This window comes from Schistocerca nitens, chromosome 7, assembly GCF_023898315.1.
Source record: "Schistocerca nitens isolate TAMUIC-IGC-003100 chromosome 7, iqSchNite1.1, whole genome shotgun sequence".
NCBI lineage: Eukaryota > Metazoa > Arthropoda > Insecta > Orthoptera > Acrididae > Schistocerca > Schistocerca nitens.
The window spans coordinates 382,510,554-382,534,242 of NC_064620.1; positions in this window are offsets into that span (position 1 = coordinate 382,510,554).

The window sequence follows — 23,689 nt, forward strand, 5'->3', positions numbered from 1 at the left end:
CTGCTGTCAGGACAAAAAGTACCTGATGAATAAAGCAGTTGGAAGAATCGTAACGTAAGGCACAAGAAATGATTACGCGTATGAAACACCAAACAAACTTGATGGGAAAATTTGGAAGGTTCAGACTCAAATACAGTGTGTATTGAAAACCACTGTGAAAGAAAGGATACCTTAGGACAGAGGTGTTTCGTTTATAGAATTCTTGCCCGACTGTTGTTTAATCCTCATCATGATATAACAGAAGAGAGAAAAGTTTTAGACCTATAGAGAGAGTTACAGAAGCACAAAGTATCATCTCGAGGCGCGAAAGAGGTCTCGTTCTCTTAGCTAATAGGATCACCAGAGCCACGCTTTATCCAGCCTGGACCTGATGCCTGGTCCAAAGGTAATATTCCTGAAGTGGTTTTCGAATGCGGGCTACTAGCTAGGCTTAACGATTAATGACTTTACGACAAAGGTAGGTGTCTCACAGCACCTGTTTGGTATCAACCTACAAAAGTTTCTTGGCAGGAATCAATACTAGATAAGGGAGTGCTAGTAGTGGGAACATGAAATGGCCAACGGAAATGCCAAAATTTTGCTCCTAATTCACTGAACGGCCTGAATGCTGAAGCAATTTCTTGTAGAGCCAGAGAGCTCGCGAATTCGGTGAGTCAGACGACAGCTCTGGTATGTGAAGGCGACATGCTGTATGCCTGTTGAGGCGTAGATAAAGTCTGAAGGCGGTCATCATTAACTAACATTTTGTGTATGAGGTTTACAGAGACTTAATTTTGTGAAGAAATCATGATCACCTTTGGCCATAAAAACAATTTTGTCGGGGTCGTGTATTATCAATTTCATGGCACACGTGAATTACCTTCTCATCTACCAATCGCGCCAGTGCTACTCATTCTTTCCTGATGTGCCAGAGGGCGTGTGTATCTGTTAGTCGCCGGGAGTGGGGCCATGGCGTGGTGGAAAGTGGCATGCTGTCAGGGCAAACTGAAGTGTGGCATACGGAGTGGAAGCGGTAACTTTTAGTTGGCACCAGTACCTGGCCACCATGGGCAGTGGTTGACATGACTTCAGTGTGTCACCGGCGCCGTGAATGGGTTGACGGACGTGCTTGTTTGGATATCGACGGGACTGGCCCGGAAAGCGCTAGTGTCAGCGCGGTTACATATAGATGCAGGATGGAAGGCTGCTGTTGCCATTGAGGAGGCAGCTACAGTCGAGTAGAGAGAAGAGTCGGAATAGGCCAGCCAAAGTGGAAACGGCCACCAAGTGGGAGATCGGCCTGGAGACTGAAAGGAAGAGTGTGGCAGACAGCAATGCAGCTGGGCTGACGGACTGTCAAAGATGCGTGTGGTTAGCCTACAAAACGATGCTTAGTTCTGGCTGAAGCAGCGAATGTTCCTTGTCTTCATACGCCCAGAGTACACGGCGCAGCTGAGAGTGAGGAGGTGTCACTTGAACAGTCGTCTGAGGCACGACAAGTGGAAGGTAGTGTGAAGCGTGACTTTGCTGACTTTTCGCTCAAATCGTTCAACCTGTGCTGGCACACTGAAGTAACCAAAGTTTTACATAGGTGAAACACGGCGATACCGCTGTTAGACCTAGAATTTATATCATATCAGATGAAATTGTGAAATTTCACTCAAATTGTAGAGAGACAGGTGGAAAAAAAATAACTTTTATTATTTCAAAAGTAATCGCTGTAACTGATAGTACATTTAGCCCAGCGTGAAACAAGAGCGTCAGTGCCGTCATGGAAAAATGTATGTCTTTAATGCTTCAGAAATACGGAAATCAAATGGGGAGACATTGAGATTGTATGGAGGATGTGTAAGGGCTTCCCAGCGAAACTACTGCAACACAGACAAAACAAAACAATCTTGGCAACATGGAGGCCCGCTTGGAAGACCAAGTTCATGCCTGGGTACAATCACAGTTCGGTATGCAACCACAAACATTTTTCCATGCAGGCATTGACCATACTGTCTGACACTGGGATCAATCTATTAACAGTTGCGGCGATTAGTTTTGAAAAATAAATCGTATACTTACTTTTTTTCATCTGTCTTGTTTCCATGAGATCCGATCGGTTGCGAAATGGAAACCACATGAAAATCGAAAATGTGTTTCTTTTTTCCTTCAGCATCACCTACATCTTTCAGCTACTTCTCTATATATCCGCAGCTCCGACATACATTTATCGTAATATTGTACCAACCTTTTTTAGCATTGTACCAACTTTCCAATACCCTAGTCATAGAAAGTAGCCACCTGTGTTCTCCGCCAATTCTCAACGCTGATCTGTAGCTTGTTGTCCGTGCCAAAATATTGCCTTCATAGGCAGCGGTCCATGTGAGCAGAGATCATGATCAGAGGGAGCCAAGTTCGAGCTGTATGATGGGTGATCAAACACTTCCCATCGAAGGCTCTGCTGGAGCGTCTTCACTGCTCCTGTAGTGTGCGGCCGAGAATTGCCATGAAGAAGGAAATGCATGACAGTTACTTTGTGTGGGCTGCATGAAATCAGGCGAAATCACTCAAAGGCGCTCATACCTTCCTATGCTTCTGTGGTATCGATAGCTACGATACCACGGCGTAGGTACAAGTTCTTAGGTTGGCACTACGACACCGACACCGAGGACAGCGCCCTCTAGCCGCTCCAGATTCTACCCATTTGATTCCTACGAGACGACCTAGTAATATTGTTTCTACTTCATGGGGAACTAGCTATTACACATTTTGTTACTTCAGTTACTTCAATGATAGTTTGTTCAACTACTAGTAGCTGTCAGCGTTGATACCTGTACGGCTTCGCATCTACGTGCTCACCTGTACGCAAAGTTAAGTAATATCAGTTGTATATGTACATACACCAGTAAAAGAGCTTTACCCTATACGCAGTACCGACGAGTTTTACCTTTTCCTGCTCCTACTCACTTCCTACACTCGGCCCACCCTTCAGTTTACAGGAGCAGACCCACGCGCCGCCTTCCAGGCGGTATACAAAAGCTTCTTTACATGCTCACGGGTCTGTGAGCTGAAAAGAGCGACGTGACGCAATCAACAGGCATACTGGAGACACTGTCCAACACATCTATGGAGAGATTCGTCGGATTTTCGCTGTGGTTTCCATTTCGCAACCGATCGGACCTGACTTTCCGAATAGCCCTCTTATTTGGGGAGAAATCTGCCTGTTCTTATTGCTTTTCTTGGTGTCCCTGCTGTAGGATGCACCATTAATTAACGTGTTCCTGCACATTGTGTCTGCCTGTCTGATTTGCATTTGGTTAATGCGGCAGCAGGGGTAAAATACAGGGAGTGAAAGGCTAATTATAAACTGTACAGAAACCAGATGGCAGTTATAAGAGTTGGGGGACATGAAAGGGAAGCAGTGGTTGGGAAGGGAGTGAGACAGGGTTGTAGCCTCTCCTCGAAGTTATTAAATCTGTGTATTGAGCAAGCAGTAAAGGAAAAAAAGGAAAATTCGGAGTAGGTATTAAAATCCATGGAGAAGAAATAAAAACTTTGAGGTTCGCCGATGACATTGTAATTCTGTCAGAGACAGCAAAGGACTTGGAAGAGCAGTTGAACGGAATGGACAGTGTCTTGAAAGGAGGATACGAGATGAACATCAACAAAAGCAAAACGAGGATAATGGAATGTAGTCGAATTAAGTCGGGTGATACTGAGGGAATTAGATTAGGAAATGAGACACTTAAAGTAGTAAAGAAGTTTTGGTATTTGGGGAGCAAAATAACTGATGATGGTCAAAGTAGAGAGGATATAAAATGTAGACTGGCAATGGCAAAGAAAGCGTTTCTGATGAAGAGAAATTTGTTAACATAGAGTATAAATTTAAGTTTCAGGAAGTCTTTTCTGAAAGTATTTGTATGGAGTGTAGCCATATATGGAAGTGAAACGTGGACGATAAATAGTTTAGACAAGAAGAGAATAGAAGCTTTCGAAATGTGATGCTACAGAAGAATGCTGAAGATTAGGTTGGTAGATCACGTAACTAATGAGAAGGTATTGAATAGAATTGGGGAGAAGAGGAGTGTGTGGCACAACTTGACAAGAAGAAGGGACCGGTTGGTAGGACATGTTCTGAGGCATCAAAGGATCACAAATTAAGCATTGAAGGGCAGCGTGGAAGGTAAAAGTCGTAGAGGGAGACCAAGAGATGAATACACTGAGCAGATTCTGATGTAGGTTGCAGTAAGTACTGGGAGATGAAGAAGTTTGCACAGGATAGAGTAGCATGGAGAGCTGTATCAAACCAGTCTCAGGACTGAAGACCACAACAACGACAACAACAACAACAACAACAAGGGTCTGCACCTACACAACCCCCCAACTACTTTCCATTCCTGCAGTCATGGTGCGCCACAGCTCGCAAAATCCATTAATGCAATTTTTGTGTCCTCCTTGCTTTGTCTGTCATTACTTTGCTTCCAATATAGCAAAATTCCTTAAATTCGTCAACTTTGTGGTAACTATTGTTAATGTTTCTGCTATTCCTCATTACTTTCGTTTTTCTTGAGTTCACTCCCAGTCCACGGTGCGTACTCATTAGACAGTTCATTCAATTTAATAGTTCCTGCAATTCTTCACCACTTTCACTCAGGATAGCCATGCTCGCGTGTGGAGGAAGATAATGCTAATCGAGGCGGAAGCCTCCGGTGGTAGCCGGACACTTGCTTCTCGTTTCGTGAGATGAGCGCCCAGTGTGAGTGTGGAGTGGGGTGGGTGCAGGACCGCGGTGGCTGCGACGTCACGGCCGCCCTCCGCTCGGGTGTCCCGCTGGTTTCATTTCCGGAGCGGTCCCGTCCGGTCCTAAATGGGCGCCGGCCGTCCCTTCGGCGCAGCAGTAATTGGAACCACCTAGTCCTGCTCTGCTCTCGTCTGCTCCAACCTTGTTTGTACCGTCTGCCGACCCTCCGAATACCCTCCGTCGCTTCGTCTCCAGCCGTAATTACGACGAGTTAAAAATTCATGGCGCATTTAACGGTTCTGTTGCAGCCCTTTGTTACCTGGAATGCTTTTACTGTTTCCATTACGAGAAGAAGCATTTAATCACAATTTATCGGTGACTTTTTCTGAATTAAATTAGTGCCCAAGAAACACTTGAAGAGTTGATTACAAAAACAGCTATTCTCAAAAATTCACATTTTTCAGGAGAGCTATAAAACGTCATAAATCGTCGTATATCGTCTTGCTCTCAATTATATTACACTAAAAAAACACCATGAAAAAATTATCCGAATGGGGCAGAAATCGGTAGATGTTATTTGCATGAACATGCAAACAAATGACTACAATTTCACCAAAAATTTGATGATTTTTCAAGTATGGAGCCGGCCGGTGTGGCCGAGCGGTTCTAGGCGCTTTAGTCTGGAACCGCGCGACCGCTACGGTCGCAGGTTCGAATCCTGCCTCGGGCATGGATGTGTGTGATGTCCTTAGGTTAGTTAGGTTTAAGTAGTTCTAAGTTATAGGGGAATGAAGACCTCAGATGTTAAGTCCCATAGTGCTCAGAGCCATTTGAACCATTCAAGAATGAAAATGAGCGTTTGGCGTCATTGGCCAGGAGGCCCCTTACGGGGCACGTCCGGCCGCCTTTGTGCAGGTTTTATTACATTCGACACCACATTGGACGACCTGCGCGCCGGATGGGGATGAAATGATAATGAAGACAACACAACATCCAGTCCCTGAGCGAAGGAAATCCCAGATCCAGCCGGGAATCGAACCCAGGCCCGTAGGACGGCAATCCGTCACGCTGACCTCTCAGCTATCGGGGCGGACATTTATTCCAGAGAAAAAGCTTAACAGATTGAGCAAGTCAATAACATGCTAGTACACCTCTGGCCCTTATGCTGGCAATTATTCGTCTTTTCATTCATTGACAGAGTTATTGGATGTTCTGAAGGGGAATATCGTGCTGAGTTGTTTGTAATTGGAGCGTTGGATTGTCGAGAATCTCGAGCTGGTTGGAAAGCCCTGCCCATAAAGTCCCAAAAATTCTCAACTGTGGACAGATCCGGTGCCCTTGCGGGCCAAGGTAGGGTCTGGCGAGCCACGAAGAGAATCAGTAGAAACTTTCACCCTGTTGGGGCGGGCATTATCTTGCTGAAATGTAAGCCTAGAATGGCTTGCCATGAGGGGCAACAAAACGGGGTGTAGCATATCATCGAAGTAAGGGCGCCTCGGATGACAACCAAGGGGCCCTACTGTGAAAAAAAATTGCACCCAAACCATCTCTTCTGGTTGCCAGGCCCAATGTCAGATTCGTATCCCTCTGCTGTCCAGGGCGTCTTCAGTCACGTCTTAGCTGGTCATCGGGGCTCAGTTCGAAACGAAACTCATCACTGAATACAATTCAACTCCAGTCCGAAAGTGCCAGACAGCATCGCAAACGTGTTTTGTGTGTGTGTGTGTGTGTGTGTGTGTGTGTGTGTGAAAGTCAATGGTAGTCGACACAAGGGGCGCCGTGAGTTCACCCCCCTCACTGTGAGCAGCCTATTAATGGTCCTTCTGGTCGCTGAAGCACCAGTTGTAGGTCGATCCGATGAATCCGGGGCTTTCAGTGCATCTCTGTGACGATTGTTCGGTCCTTCCGTTCAGTCGTCTCTTTAGGTCGATCGCTTCTTTCTTGAAACTGCGTTCGGCCAGGTTCACCAATTCCTGCGAATAGTGAAATCGCTCCTATTCAGCTGTCGAGCGAGTCGACGGTTACTCACACTTCCTGTCTCAAATGCTGACATCTGCATATACCGTTAATACGCTTCTCTGCGAGGCATAGCTGCTCTCCAACTGAGTACAAGGAATGAAATTCACAGAGACTTCATGCCCTGCTATCAACATGTCACCTGTTTACTGGCAAGGATAGTTAACAGTGGACATGTCTATTCTTGCCGGCTGTGTGGTGACATTGCGCTGTAGAGTCACACATTCGCCCATCGACCTCCAAAGTTCACAATTTTGCATTTTCGGTCGGTACCTGTATGAATATAAATTTGTGACCAGTGTGCATAACTCCTTCGTGGTTCGTCTTTATTGTCTTAGCGTGAATTTTACGAGGGCAGTTCAATAAGTAATGCAACACATTTTTTTTCTGAAACAGGGGTTGTTTTATTCAGCATTGAAATACACCAGGTTATTCCCCAATCTTTTAGCTACACAACACTATTTTTCAACGTAATCTCCATTCAATGCTACGGCCTTACGCCACCTTGAAATGAGGGCCTGTATGCCTGCACGGTACCATTCCACTGGTCGATGTCGGAGCCAACGTCGTACTGCATCAATAACTTCTTCATCATCCGCGTAGTGCGTCCCACGGATTGCGTCCTTCATTGGGCCAAACATGTGGAAATCCGACGGTGCGAGATCGGGGCTGTATGGTGCATGAGGAAGAACAGTCCACTGAAGTTTTGTGAGCTCCTCTCGGGTGCAAGACTTGTGTGAGGTCTTGCGTTGTCATGAAGAAGGACAAGTTCGTTCTGATTTTTGTGCCTACGAACACGCTAAAGTCGTTTCTTCAATTTCTGAAGAGTAGCACAATACACTTCAGAGTTGATCGTTTGACCATGGGGAAGGACATCGAACAGAATAACCCCTTCAGCGTCCCAGAAGACTGTAACCATGACTTTACCGGCTGAGGGTATGGCTTTAAACTTTTTCTTGGTAGGGGAGTGGGTGTGGCGCCACTCCATTGATTGCCGTTTTGTTTCAGGTTCGAAGTGATGAACCCATGTTTCATCGCCTGTAACAATCTTTGACAAGAAATTGTCACCCTCAGCCACATGACGAGCAAGCAATTCCGCACAGATGGTTCTCTTTTGCTCTTTATGGTAACGAGGGACCCAGCGGGAACAAACCTTTGAATATCCCAACTGGTGAACAATTGTGACAGCACTACCAACAGAGACGTCAAGTTGAGCACTGAGTTGTTTGATGGTGATCCGTCGATCATCTCGAACGAGTGTGTTCGCACGCTCCGCCATTGCAGGAGTCACAGCTGTGCACGGCCGGCCCGCACGCGGGAGATCAGACAGTCTTGCTTGACCTTACGGAGATGATGACACACGCTTTGCCCAACGACTCACCGTGCTTTTGTCCACTGCCAGATCACCGTAGACATTCTGCAAGCGCCTATGAATATCTGAGATGCCCTGGTTTTCCGCCAAAAGAAACTCGATCACTGCCCGTCGTTTGCAACGCACATCCGTTACAGACGCCATTTTAACAGCTCCGTACAGCGCTGCCACCTGTCGGAAGTCAATGAAACTATACGAGACGAAGCGGGAATGTTTGAAAATATTCCACAAGAAATTTCCGGTTTTTTCAAGCAAAATTGGCCGAGAAAAAAAATGTGTTGCATTACTTATTGAACTGCCCTCGTATATTGCATCCTAGATATACCTAAAACATTTCTATGAGATAACACTTTTCAGCTTACGCTCGAGGCAGAGATTTTCAGAATACAGTCCTCACTGATAAAAGCTGTTTTTCTTTCAGGAAATTTAGCTAGGAGCAGGAAGAAATGCACTACAGCTGCTCTAAAAATACAGTAATAACGCCATGTTATTTTAATGTATTACGCAGCGAAAATTTAAGTTACAGTCAGGAACTTCAGTGACTTGATTTTGTTTCTTACGTGAAATCAAGGAGATGTCCTAATCGCTGGGATAAACACGATTGAGATCACATGGGAAATAAGTAGTCTCTTAAACTTCAGCCTAGTCTTCATCACTACTAAATTGTGATCTGAGTCAGTAACTGCTCCTGGGTACACCGTATAATCCAATACCAGGTTTTGGAATGTCTGCCTCACCATCATGTAATCTAACTAAAATCTTCCCGCATCTCCCAGCCTTTCCCAAATATATCACCTTCTTTTGTGATTCTTGAACAGTGTGCTCACTATTTCTGGCTGAAATTTATTGAAGAACTGAATTAGTTATACTACTTTCTCGTTCCTACTACCAAGTCCATGTTCTTTTGTAATCCTTTATCTTACTCTTCCCCTACAACCGCGTTAGAATCCCAAATAACTATTAGGTTTTCATGTCCCTTTATGTTCTGTATTACACGTTCAGTACCCTTACATACTTTCTCTCTCTCTCTCTCTCTCTCTCTCTCTCTCTCTCCATTCTCTGCTTGCGAGGTTGGCATGTATACCTGAACTATCATTGTCGGTGTTCGTTTGCTGTCGATTCCGATAGCAACCCTGTCACTGAACGGTTCAGAATGATATACTCTCTGTCCTACCTTACACACTACTTAAACTAACTTATGCTAAGAACAACAGACACACACCCCTATGCCCGAGGGAGGACTCGAACCTCCGGCGGGAGGGGCCACGCAGTCCGTGACATGGTGCCTCAAACCGCGCGGCAACTATTTTACTATATTCAATGGAAAACTGATGAGTGTTGTCGGCTGAGAGCATGGCAGGGATTTGTTCCCGCATACAACGAGAGAGGGAATCAGTTCACTTACATACGTCCGTGTCGAGAGGAGCAGACGAAAAAAATTACTGGCGGAGAAACGGAAAGAACGGAAGTAACCATCTCTAACAAATTTCGCTGGATCTGTGCCAACGTGGAAGCGTCCTTCGTCCATCAGCGTCATTTTTTCTATTAAATTTTCGTTTCTTTTTCGACGTTTCTGTTCTCTCTCTCTCTCTCTCTCTCTCTCTCTCTCTTTAAAAAAATTGGAACCTGTCATCGGAATCCCTTACAGAATCAGACACTGAACCTTAACACCGTCAAAGAGCCCAAGAATAAATCTTCGATTTCATTGTTACCAAGTTACGCACAAAAACACATGTTTCTGTCAGAAACGCTTTGGCCATGGTTGTGTTCGTGGGCCCACCCTATCTTTAAGCTTCAGTAAGTAAGGAGAAGGTCCGATTCAACCAAGTTTAATTAACACAAATAGTGAGTCTCCAGCATGCCTACCAGTTCGTGCTGAGAGCACGAAAACGGAGAATGACAAGGGATATTTTTGTAATAAACTCTTCAATTACACTTCGATAGGCCAAGTAAATATGATAGAAGATACGATTCCTTATTTAAGATTAAGGGCATAAATGTCCTAGAGACAGAACATTACTAGCGTATATGAGTCAACTGTTTCCAAAAAATTGATGTATGACTTCCTCTTGCTTCAACTGTTGTCTTATGCTCCTTGTTCGCTCTCTCGAATGGGCGTACACAGAAAGAGATTATGTGTTTAATTTCTTAAGATACTTAATAATTAGAAATGAACTTTATTTCATTGTTTTCTAGAATCGTTATTATCCTGCTCTAGTAACAGTGAACCAATGACATGTGATTGAGCAGTTGGAAGTGGTCGCTTCGGTGGCGTGGTGATCACGAGCCACCATAGGTCCATCGAATGTACTGTAGGTTCACATTTCCAGCATTGGAACCCGCAGTCTAATGTTCTTTTACGAAGTCCGATTATCATTGCTTTTATCATGCAAATCTTTTGTTGCTTACAATTTAATATAATCACGCCCTTGCGTCACGAAGCTTTTCCGCTCTCTAGTGACGACTTCTGCGCCTGGCTTTTACAAAAATTTGAGCTCTCAGGTAACGGGATTTTATGAGACGCAGCAGGAGTTTGTTTTATCATTAATCCAGGTCTATAGACCAATGATATTGCTCTACTCGTGCTGTCGTCAGTGTGATGTGTCCCACTTGTCGAACAATGAACATTCAAACGTCAGTCCCCCACTTTATTTCATCTTTTGAGGGGTACACTATATTGGACTTTGGAGCGATCGGTCGTTGCAGGTTAGGCTAAATCGATAGTGGATATAATTTTTATAAAATTGAATACTTATCCCAGCGGTATTATATGTTAGTGCCCAAATCCGGATTGGTAGTTTTAGTCAGTTGTGGTTACTTCTTGAACGCGTATTAACCAAAGGGATTTTAATGTTTCAGTTGTGTGAATTGAACGGATGTGGATTACAAGGGAGAGAGGATTGCTCTGGTGGTTTCCTATGTAAATATCGCATGACTGATAGATGACATTATCAAATAATAATGTTGTTGCGATGGAGCTTGAGAGATTGTTGAGATGAAAGTAGAAATGCAGGGCAGGATACAAGGTATCGTCAGCACAATCAATTAAGATACATAGAACTTTCGGAAAGTCGGCTTGGGACACATGCTCGGAGAGATGGAAATGAACTAATCGCGATTGATAAAATTTGTCATAAAATACTCTTAAAAACGTAGTTCAAGGTTACATTAGCTCACTAATACACCACGACAAGTAATTATTAAGCTATCCCAGTAAGCTGGTTTGTTTTCTGCCAGACTTTGTGTTGCAAAAGCATGTTGTTGTTGTCTCCAGTCCAGAGACTGGTTTGATGCAGCTCTCCATGATACTCCATCCCGTGCAAGCTTCTTCATCTCCGAGTAACTACTGCAACCTACATCCTTCTGAATATGTTTAGTGTATTCATGCCTTGGTCTCCCTATAGATTTTTACCCTCCGCTCTTCCTTCCAATATTACGGGTAAATTGATGATCCCTTGATACCTCAGAACATGTCCTACCAACCGATCCCTTCTTCTAGTCAAGCTGTGCCATAAATTCCTCTTCTACCCAACTCCATTCAGTACTTCCTCATTAGTTACGTGATCTACCCACCTAATCTTCACAATTCTTCTGCAGCACCATGTTTCGAAAGCTTCTATTCTCTTCTTGTCTAAACTATTTATAGTACATGTTTCACTTTCATACATGGCTACACTCCATACAAACACTTTCAGAAAGGACTTCCTGACAAATCTATATTCCATGTTAATAAATTTCTCTTCTTCAGAAACGTTTTCCTTGCCATTGACAGTTTACATTTTATTTCCTCTCTGCTTTTACCATCATCAGTTATTTTGTTCCTCAAATAGCAAAACTGTTGTTGAGAAGAAAGTAGAGATGTAGGGCAGGTTACTTTAAGTGTCTCATATCCTAATTTAATTCCCTTAGCATAACCTGATTTAATTCGACTACATTCCGTTATCCTCGTTTTGATTTTGCTGATGTTCATGTTATATCCTCCGTTCAAGACACTGTCCATTAATTGCTCTTCCAGGTCCTTTGCCGTCTCTGGCAGAAGTACAATGTCGTCGGCAAACCTCAGACATATTATTTCTTCTCGCTGGACTTTAATTCCTACTCCAAATTTCTTTTGTTTCCTTTACTGCTTGCTCAGTAGACAGATTGAATAACATCGAAGATAGGTTACAACCCTGTCTCACTCCCTTCTCAACCACTGCCTCCCTTTCGTACCCCTCTACACTTATAACTGCCATCTGCTTTCTGTACAAATTGTAAATAGCCTTTCGCTCCCTGTATTTTACCCCTGACACCTCCAGTATTTCAAAGACAGTGTTCCAGTCAACATTGTCAGACCCTTTCTGTAAGTCTGCAAATGCTAGAAACGTAGTGTGCCATACCTTAATCTATTTTCTAAGATAAGTCGTAGGGTCAGTATTATCTCACGTGTTCCAAAACTTCTACGGAATCCAAACTGATTTTCCCCGAGTTCGGCTTCTACCAGTATTTCCATTCGTCTGTAAAGAAGTCGTATTAGTATTTTGCGGCCGTGACTTATTAAACAGATAGTTTGGTAATTTTCACATCTGTCAACACCTGCTTTCTTTGGGATTAGACTTATTATATTGTTCTTGAAGTCTAAGGCTATTTCGCCTGTCTAATACATCTTGTTCACCAGATGGTGGAGTTTTGTCAGGGCTGGCTGTTGCAAGGCTATCAGTTGATCTAATGGAATGTTGTCTACTCCCGGGGCCTTGTTTCGACGTAGGTCTTTCAGTGCTCTGTCAAATTCCTCACGCAATATCGCATCTCCCATCTCATCTTCATCTACGTCCTCTTCCACTTCAATAATATTGCCCTCCACTACATCGCCCTTGTGTAGACCCTATATATAATCCTTCCGCATTCCTGCCTTCCCTTCTTTGCTTAGAACTGGTTTTCCATCTGAGCTCTTGATATTCATACAAATGGTTCTGTTTTATCCAAAGGTCTCTTTAATTTTCCTGTCAGCATTATCTATCTTACCCCTATACATCCTTATATTTGTCCTCTAGCCATCCCTGCTTAGCCTTTTTGCACTTCCTGTAGATCTCATTTTTGAGACATTTGCATTCCTTTTTGCCTGCTTCATTTATTGTATTTTTGTATTTTCTCCTTTCATCAATGAAATTCATTATCTCTTCTGTTACCCAAGGATTGCTACTTTCCCTCTTCTTTTTACCTACTTGATCCTCTGCTGTCCTCACTAATTCGTCTCTCAAAGCTACCCATTCTTCTTCTATTGTATTTCTTTCCCCCGTTCTTGTCAACCGTTTCCTAGTGCTCTCTCTGAAACTCTCTACAACCTCTGGTGCTCCCAGTTTATCCAAGTCCTATCTCCTTAAATTTCTACCTTTTTCCAGTTTCTTCAGCTTTAATCTACAGTTCATAACCAATAGCTTTTGTTCAATAGAATTCTAGTCCCCCATGTGTATTAAACATTCATCTCCCTTCACTATCGGAGTAATTTCTTTTATCTCATCATACATTTCTTCAATCTCTTCGTCATCTGCGGAGCTAGTTGGCATATAAACTTGTAGTACTGTCGTAGGAGTGGATTTCGTGTCCATCTTGACTACAATAATGCGTTCACTATGCTGTTCGTAGTAGTTTACCCTCGCACCTATTTTTATATTCATTATTGAGCCTGCAAAAGCGTATACTGTGAATACATTGCTGGCGACGCACTTCTGACGCGTTCGAAGCAGCTCCTTTGAATCGATACGCTGGATGCAGAGTAACGGAAGAGAAAGAACGTGGATTTCCGGCATACGCTCATCAGAGGTAGATGTGCTCCCCAATTTTCTACCGCATTTCATCTCAACTTCTACACACTCTTGGTGCTCCAGTCTGTGACACTAGTTTTGTGGCAAGTGGTCTTGATCTATTTTCCGTCGAGATACCTGCGTAGCTGTGGTACTCTCCGCTTACCAGCTGGGTGGCTTTGACGTAAGTGGCACGGCAGGGGACTGTAGCGTGATGCGGTCCACCTGTGGCCCAACATCCGGTGTCGGCACGGTATCCCGTGCCAGCCACGGGACGAGCTGCGAGCAGATTGCGCCGTTGGCAAACTCCCGGTTCTGTATTCGCGTCCCGATTACTCTCCATATACAGGGTGTTACAAAAAGGTACGTCCAAACTTTCAGGAAACGTTCCCCACACACAAAGAAAGAAAATATGTTATGTGGACATGTGTCCGGCAACGCTTAATTTCCATGCTAGAGCTCATTTTAGTTTCGTCAGTATGTTCTTCCACCTACGCTCAATGGAGCACGTTATCATGATTTCATACGGGATACTCTACCCGTGCTGTTAGAACATGTGCCTTTACAAGTACTTCACAACAAGTGGTTCATGCACGATAGAGCTCCTGCACATTTCAGTCGAAGTGTTCGTACGCTTCTCAACAACAGATTCGGTGACCGATGGATCGGTAGAGGCGGACCAATTCCATGGCCTCTACGCTCCCCTGACCTCACCCTTTCTTTACTTTCATTTATGGGGGCATTTGAAAGCTCTTGTTTACGCAATCCCGATACCAAATGTAGAGACTCTTCGTGCTCGTATTGTGGACGGCTGTGATACAATACGCCAATCTCCAGGGCTGCATCAGCGCATCAGGGATTCCATGCGACGGAGGGTGGATGCATGTATCCTCGCTAACGGAGGACATTTTGAACATTTCCTGTAACAAAGTGTTTGGAGTCGCGCTGGTACATTCTGTTACTGTGTGTTTCCATTCCATGATTAATGTGATTTAAAGAGAAGTAATAAAATGAGCTCTAACATGGAAAGTAAGCGTTTCCGGACACATGTCCACATAACTTATTTTCTTTCTTGGTGTGTGACGAATGTTTCCTGAAAGTTTGGCCGTACCTTTTTGTAACACCCTGTATACACAGTACTATGCGACTTCTATGGCGTAGCGGTAATATACACAAACTTTCCTCGTGAATCAGTCTGTCTATTACTGCAAACCGTATAAAAATCCCTAAAGTGGTGACTGAGACATACATTCAAATACACATTTAAGCACGGTGTTACAGAAGCAGTCTGGACGACATAAACTATTATTTCTAAGAAAAAGGAAGGTCTACTTCATGTTTCGGCCTGTCTTCAGCTTTAAACCCAACAAACAAGAGGGTGATTGCTAGACCAATGTAAGCGGGTACGTGCTGTTATTCGTAACGACACCTAATCGGATGCCGCTAATTGTATCAACTGTCCTCCTGTACTTTTAGTTTGAGAGCTGATGATAAATTTTTCAGTGTCTGCCAGTACATTCTTTATATCTAATCTCAATGCTGCGCCTTCATTTCGAATGCGATCAGCTCTTCTATATCCTAAAGTCGTACTTAGAAACTGTATTTCTTCGCTTCTGTCAATCCTACGCTTCTATCCATAAACTATTATTGTGACTGACATGGTTCTCTGAAGTTCTGTCGCCACCTCAATATATACTTTGCCCTGTAAGGTGCTTTTAATTATTCTACATAAGCTACAGAATGATTTAAGTTTGCTCTATTCGAACAGCGGATGATGAAGGTGTTAGGATACACTGAACAAATGTTTGCAGCACTTGTATTCTACACTATTTTCAAGACGATAGCCGGCCGCTGTGGCTGAGCGGATCTAGGCGCTACAGTCCGAAACCGCCCTGCTGCTACGCTAGCAGGTTCGAATACTGCCTCGGGCATGGATGTGTGTGATGTCCTTAGGTTAGCTAGGTTTAAGTAGTTCTAAGTCCAGGGGACTGATGACCTCAGATGTTAAGTCTGATAGTGCTTAGAGCCATTTGAATTATCAAGACGATGGAAAAAACCAGTACAGAGGTTTACCGACAACAATTCTTTCCACGGGTCATTCACGAGTGGAAGAGGATAGAGGGGATTAGTTGGTGCTACCAGAAGTAGTTTCCGACACACAACATTAGGTGGCTTGTGGGATATGATGTACACTCATGCTGATAAATTAAGGATAATGCTAATACATGGTGAAACAACGCTCTGGTGGGTGGTTTGCGGGTTTAAATCACCTCGGGGTATGACCATGCGGTGCATTTGAGCTGCGGTCGTCTCACGGTGGCGCTGGCAGCAGTCCACATACGCAGAGGTGTGTAGGTGCATGTCAGAGTACGGTGCAGCAAGTGTGCAGACGTTTCCAGACGTGCTGATGTCGGGGTACATGCGCAGGAAACAGTGGCGTTTTGTAGCATGTGTCTTTCGGGACGGTTTTCTCAACTTATCACCAATAGCGTGGACTTACAGATCTGTGTCGTGTGTGTTCCCTATGTGCCTATTGCACTAGCGCCAGTTTTGTGTAGTGCCACGTTGTGTGGCACCACATTCTGCAATTATCCTTAATTTATGCGCACGATTGGAATCATCGGTTCATAAATACAATAGCGCAATCAGACATTTCGGTCATTTGACATCGTCCGATGGCTTTATATAAATAAATTCCGGGTCACTCCTCGACTACATCTTTAATACTATAGGTAGCGTGTACGAAATGCTAATGTCTTACAGGTAATTGCTATATTAAAGTAAAAGAGTAATACATGCTATGGTGCAGGGCAATAATACAGCTAGAGAAGTTTTTGTTTCACACACAAGAATTCCAGATGCCAATACAATAATAATAATAATAATAACAACAACAACTATATTCATCCAACTGTAGATGAATGAAAGCTCGAAACACCTTTGATGAAACAGTCTGCAAAGAACTGGCTTGTTATTAGATCCCTTCAATCACTTTAATTCATAGTTTTAGTTCTGAAACACAGTCAACACCGAGAGAATATCATAATCGGATGAGACTGAATAAAATCAAATGTTCACCAAAGCTTTCCGTCTATAAGGAGCAGAACAGTAACGTCCTGCAGAGTGGATAGGAGCCAGAAGTCACTCCACTTTAGAAATTTGAGAAATTGTTCGCATCAAAGAGAGACGAAACGAAGGGGATTACTGAAGGTGGGACGGGGTTCGTGATAGTGCTGACGATTGGTCTTGGACATTGTGACAACATAAAACCTTCTGGCACACAATTTTTAATTTTTTATTCTTTATTCTATACTGTTCCACTTATTTTATATGGCTTCCCACTCAGTTCATTGTGAAATTGTAGATATAGTCTTCAGTTTGTATGCCGATGTCTGAATTCTCTTGGTGTACTGATTCTGTTATGAACAATGAATCTTCTACAGTTACCGTAAATGTCTTCCAGTTACACGAAGAAGGAGTGTTGGGTCTTTATGTAAGTTAATAGTAAGAGTTTCAAAATTCCTTGTCACAAGGATGCTAATTCTTGACTAAAAACACTCTTTTCTTCAGTTACAGGTGAGGTTCCATCATTCACAGATACCGACTTCTAAGTGTAAGTAATTAAATGATTCTTGTTTATTTTATGTAGTTTAGTATTTAAATGTATTTTGGGGTGAATGGCCCATGGAAAATAATGTATCATTTATCTTTCTTTAATAGGTATTGCACGAAAGCAAAATGTTCGTGAATGCAAAGACGTAAAACTACAACACCGAACTATTGCTTTTTATTGTTTTTCACAGAAACGGTTTATGTTTATAATTTGAAACATAAAAATTCATGTAACAACGCTGTGCTGGTACTGTTTACGAAGACGAGGTCATAACGATTACTGACAGACCACGCATATTTCCCATCGTTTCTGGAACCTGTTATTTCTTTGGTTGTCAACATTTTCACACCACATGTGTGTACAAAGTTCCCTGGGACTAAAGTTTCTACTCTGAGATTGTTATTATTATGTTATCGAATGTATTCATTAAAATCACTAAGTATGTTATTCATGTTTGTATAGGTCTAGTTCGAGACCGTTCATTATCATAAAGTCATCGCAATTTCCTTCCAGTAATATTGTTTTTTCAGTCGCACTTATGAAATGAGTTTTGAAGTTCGGATATTTATGCGGGGAGTTTCACGGAATTTAACGGCAGTTATATTTTTTAAAAAATTAACTATCTTCAACTGGAAGTATGCAGCCTTTTTAAATGTTAGAATAAGAATTTATTACTTGACGATCACTTCAATATACAGGGTGTTACAAAAAGGTACGGCCAAACTTTCAGGAAACATTCCTCACACACAAAGAAAGAAAATATGTTATGTGGACATGTGTCCGGAAACGCTTACTTTCCATGTTAGAGCTCATTTTATTACTTCTCTTTAAATCACATTAATCATGGAATGGAAACACACAGCAACAGAACGTACCAGCGTGACTTCAAACACTTTGTTACAGGAAATGTTCAAAATGTCCTCCGTTAGCGAGGATACATGCATCCACCCTCCGTCGCATGGAATCCCTGATGCGCTGATGCAGCCCTGGAGAATGGCATACTGTATCACAGCCGTCCACAATACGAGCACGAAGAGTCTCTACAGTACATCTGGTACCGGGGTTGTGTTGACAAGAGCTTTCAAATGCCCCCATAAATGAAAGTCAAGGGGGTTGAAGTCAAGGGGGTTGAAGTCAAGGGGGTTGAAGTCAAGGGGGTTGAAGTCAAGGGGGTTGAAGTCAAGGGGGTTGAAGTCAAGGGGGTTGAAGTCAAGGGGGTTGAAGTCAAGGGGGTTGAAGTCAAGGGGGTTGAAGTCAAGGGGGTTGAAGTCAAGGGGGTTGAAGTCAAGGGGGTTGAAGTCAAGGGGGTTGAAGTCAAGGGGGTTGAAGTCAAGGGGGTTGAAGTCAAGGGGGTTGAAGTCAAGGGGGTTGAAGTCAAGGGGGTTGAGGTCAAGGGGGTTGAGGTCAAGGGGGTTGAGGTCAAGGGGGTTGAGGTCAAGGGGGTTGAGGTCAAGGGGGTTGAGGTCAAGGGGGTTGAGGTCAAGGGGGTTGAGGTCAAGGGGGTTGAGGTCAAGGGGGTTGAGGTCAAGGGGGTTGAGGTCAAGGGGGCTGAGGTCAAGGGGGCTGAGGTCAAGGCGGCTGAGGTCAAGGCGGCTGAGGTCAAGGCGGCTGAGGTCAAGGGGGCTGAGGTCAAGGGGGCTGAGGTCAAGGGGGCTGAGGTCAAGGTGGCTGAGGTCAAGGTGGCTGAGGTCAAGGTGGCTGAGGTGGAGGGGGCTGAGGTGGAGGGGGCTGAGGTGGAGGGGGCTGAGGTGGAGGGGGCTGAGGTGGAGGGGGCTGAGGTGGAGGGGGCTGAGGTGGAGGGGGCTGAGGTGGAGGGGGCTGAGGTGAAGGGGGCTGAGGTGAAGGGGGCTGAGGTGAAGGGGGCTGAGGTGAAGGGGGCTGAGGTGAAGGGGGCTGAGGTGAAGGGGGCTGAGGTGAAGGGGGCTGAGGTGAAGCGGGCTGAAGTCAAGAGAGCGTGGAGGCCATGGAATTGGTCCGCCTCTACCAATCCATCGGTCACCGAATCTGTTGTTGAGAAGCGTACGAACACTTCGACTGAATGTGCAGGAGCTCCATCGTGCATGAACCACATGTTGTGTCATACATGTTCTAGCAGCACAGGTAGAGTATCCCGTATGAAATCATGATAACGTGCTCCATACTGACGAATCTAAAATGAGCTCTAGCATGGAAATTAAGCGTTGCCGGACACATGTCCACATAACATCTTTTCTTTATTTGTGTGTGAGGAATGTTTCCTGAAAGTTTGGCCGTACCTTTTGTAACACCCTGTATATAAAATATTCACATTACCGGTTTCGGCAAGTGGTTACAATCTTCAGCGTAGAGTTGCCCTCTACCAAAACTACTAGGATTACCGGCATTATTGGTTGCATCGATAGGGAATGAAACATAAATGAATGAGTAAGAAGAAACTGGGCACCGACGATTTTTCTTCATTTTTTGTTTGTTTCTTTGGTTGTTTGTTTTGCACATAATTAACACCGCACATTATTCAGTGTCAGTCCATTGTGTATTTTATGTCTTATCCTTACCGAAAATAGATAACATGTTGTAAATAATAAAAATTAGTTGATCACGTATCTTCTGAGCTTTTATGCTAGTACAGTTTACATGCTATTATATACAGTTTCTTGTACTCAATTGAACGTTCATCATCACTATCAAAGACAAGCGCTTCCTGTTATTACTGTTATATGCAACGATTTTTTCACGTGATATTCATTGGACACGTGCCACGTTAGTGCTCTTGAAAGAGAGCTGTGGCGGTGACGTGGCTCTGTTGCTGTTCCCATGTAGGTGATTTGCGAAGATGTAAAACATCGAGATTCGAGCAGTGAGTAAGTACTTCGTAAAGAAAGGTATGAAAGCAAAGGACATTCGTGCCGATTTCCAGAATACACTGGCGGACTCTGCTCCTTCATGTTCAACTGTTGCTAAGTGGACAAATGAATTAAAATTTGGCCGGGAGAGCTCAGATGGTGATCCGCGCAGTGATCGGCCAAGATCTCACTACTCCAGATATCATTGCAAAAGAGCACAAAATAGTGATGCAGGATCGCCGATTCTAAGCGCTTGAAATTCCTCTCGCTAACCAGATGTCATCTAAAAAGGGTATATCACATTTTAACTGTAGAATTAGAAATAAAAAAAATTATCTGCAAGATGGGTGCTGCGACAAAACAATGAGCGCCCGCACACATGTGCCGTCGCCATGGCAAAATTACACGAACTAAGGTGTGAATTGTTGCCACACCCGCCTTATTCACCTGATATGGCTCTGTCAGAGTTGCATCTCTTCCCAAAACTGAAAAATCTTTCTTTGTGGACGAAGATTCACTTCAAACGAAGAATTGATAGCCGGAGTTGGCAACTATTTTGCAGGCCTGGAGGAAACATTTCAGAGATGGGATCAAGGCACTGGAACATAGTTGGACCAAGTGCTGTAATCTACAAGGAGACTACATTGAAAAATAAAATAAGTTTCAGTGATGTAAGTAATTTTTTGTATTCCGTTCCGAGAACTTTTCAAACCACTCTCGTACATAACAGAAATATGTTTTTATAAGAGTTCATACATATAATTTTACTTTTTTGTGTCAAAATTGATTGAATTTCATAGCAGTACATCTGTATTTTTTTCTTTATTCTACTTTAACATTCCTCTGTTTGTAGTTACAAATCAACAGTTTTAGAGTAACACCTGAATTAAACATTGACTGATACAAGAGAGCAGACTAAGGTGGTATGGAGACTTACAGAGAAAAGGGGAAGAGTATATCGGAAACAGAGTTGAAGATATGAAGATTGAAGGAGTGAGAAGGAGGGGAAGACCGAAGATGAGGTGGAAGGATAAGATATACGGGGACCTAACGGAGAAAGGATGGAAGAAGGTAGAGGCAATGAATAGAGTACTATGGAGGACAAGAATCCAGAAGAGCAACGCCGACCCTACGTAACGTGGGACAAAGCGACGATAAAGAAGAAGAAGAAGACCTGAATTAAACATCGACAACTTCAATTTTAATATAAATACAGTTTTTTAATTAACAGATAGGAGGATAACGATGTAGAACAAGAATGTTCCGTACGTTAAGCGACCCTTTACATATCCTCACTCAGTTCCTAGACTGCATCGCTTCTGGTTTTTGGGGGAATCTAGTTAGACACTGTTCGCATACGTAAAGAAAGCGATCGTCATTAGATAAGGCGCGATGAGTATGCAACACATCTAACGTATAGGTAACGCGGGTATACGACTGTAACTTACCAAGGCTGCTAGGAAAACTACCGTAGTAAACGTTTACTTATGGTAGTGTACAGCAGTCTACGGTAGTTTTGCAACTCTATTTCACACACATCCACTAAACAGCGTCGTACTGACACATAACAAATACAATTAGGAATTTTAAACATTACGAAACCAACTAAAATGTTTCAAGGAATGTACATCATACAGCCACATAGGAAAATAACGTACCGTTGTGCCATATGAGTTTCCTTAGTCTGTACGAGTCGTGACACGAAATCATAACCGATGGCTCCCACACCTTTACGCCAGGAATAACACCGCAGTGCCTCTCCGAAACACTGGTAGAAAGCTGTCTTCCCAGGGCGCCACCATGCTGGCCAAGGATGATTATCTAGCGTAGTGCAGGACTGCAATTCATAGCTGAACATAATTAGACGTTGTTCACCTACAGTCCATACTTCGCAGTCAGGGCACCACTCCACGCAGCCGACGGTTTTGCTTTTGTAACTTTCTCAAAATGATCAAATGGCTCCGAGCACTATGGGACTTAACATCTGAGGTCATCAGTCCCCTAGACTTAGAACTACTTAAAACTAACTAACCTAAGGACATCACACACATCCATGCCTGGGGTAGGATTCGAACCTGCGACCATAACAGCAGCGCAGTTCCGGAATGAAGTTGAAACTTTTTGGAAGACATAACCGCCCTTCGACTGTATAACAGGTTTTGTTCTACAGTCTAGATTTCGACCTTAGGCCATTATCAAGCGCTACAACGGGAACAGATTAAAGCACAAAAAAGTGCTAGTAACAGAAAAATAGCAGGGTAAACAGTTTAATTAATGTATGGGTATGTGATTTGTTTTCCTAATTACTTATTAAAAAATAGTTAGACTTTAGTAGAAGAGAAGTAATCGTGATTTTTTTTTTCTGTATTGTAATTTCATACCCCTGCCCCAACGGTAGGCGAGGGCTGGCAGCGGCACAGTACACTGCTCTTCAGCCAAACGGTTCTACGACATACATGAAAGAGGAACGTTTACAAAAAAAGGGGTGATAAAAGGGGGACATAAAAACACAGAAAATGGAGATGATGGGAGTTAAGATATACAATAATACGGGGACATGCACAGGGGGGACAGATAAAAGTCGACATAAAGTTAAAAGAACACAGCTGGCAAATCATTGCGCACTTTGAATCACAGGAGTCAAACACAAGTCAAAAGTCGGCCAAAGTATAAAAATCATACAGAGTGGGACATTTAAAAAAAGAAAACCACTGGAAACAAGGGAAGACTCACAAAGAATAAACATCGCTGGTAAGGAGGTGACTAGGGACTGGAGGTCAGCGAGGAGGGAAAAAGAGGGGAGGGGAGGGGAGATGGGGGTGGGAGGAAGAGTAAAAAGGGGGACAGGGGGCGCACCAAGAGGCAGGAGACAGGCAGAGCAGCCGATGAAGTGGGAAGACAGGGCAGGAGGGAGTGCAGAGACACTGAAGGGGAACGTGGGTGAGGGAGGGGGAAGGGGAAGGCTGCTCAGGAGAAGGGAGGTGGAGCAGAGGGAGCCCTGAGGAGGAGGCAGGAGGAAGGTGGGGTTAGAGTTGATAGGAGGGGTAGACGTCAGGGCGAAGCTCATCGTCCGAGAGGGGTAGGTGCTGGAAGTTGTGTAGGGAAAGGAGGTGGTGTCGAGATGGAGAGAGGTGAGACACAACAGTAAAGGTGCAGCAACAGGCTGGGGGTGGAGAGGAGGGGTGACACCAGTGGGTGGGGGGGATCAAGTCAGTGGACAATATACAGGGTGTGGATGTGTTCAAGAAAAAGGAAAAGGTGGGGCAAGGAGATGAGTTTGTAGAGGATGCACATGGGACATTGAAGGTGGATACGGAAGGCAAGGCAGAGTGCATGGCGTTCTAGGATTTGAAGGGCATTATAGAACCTGGGCCA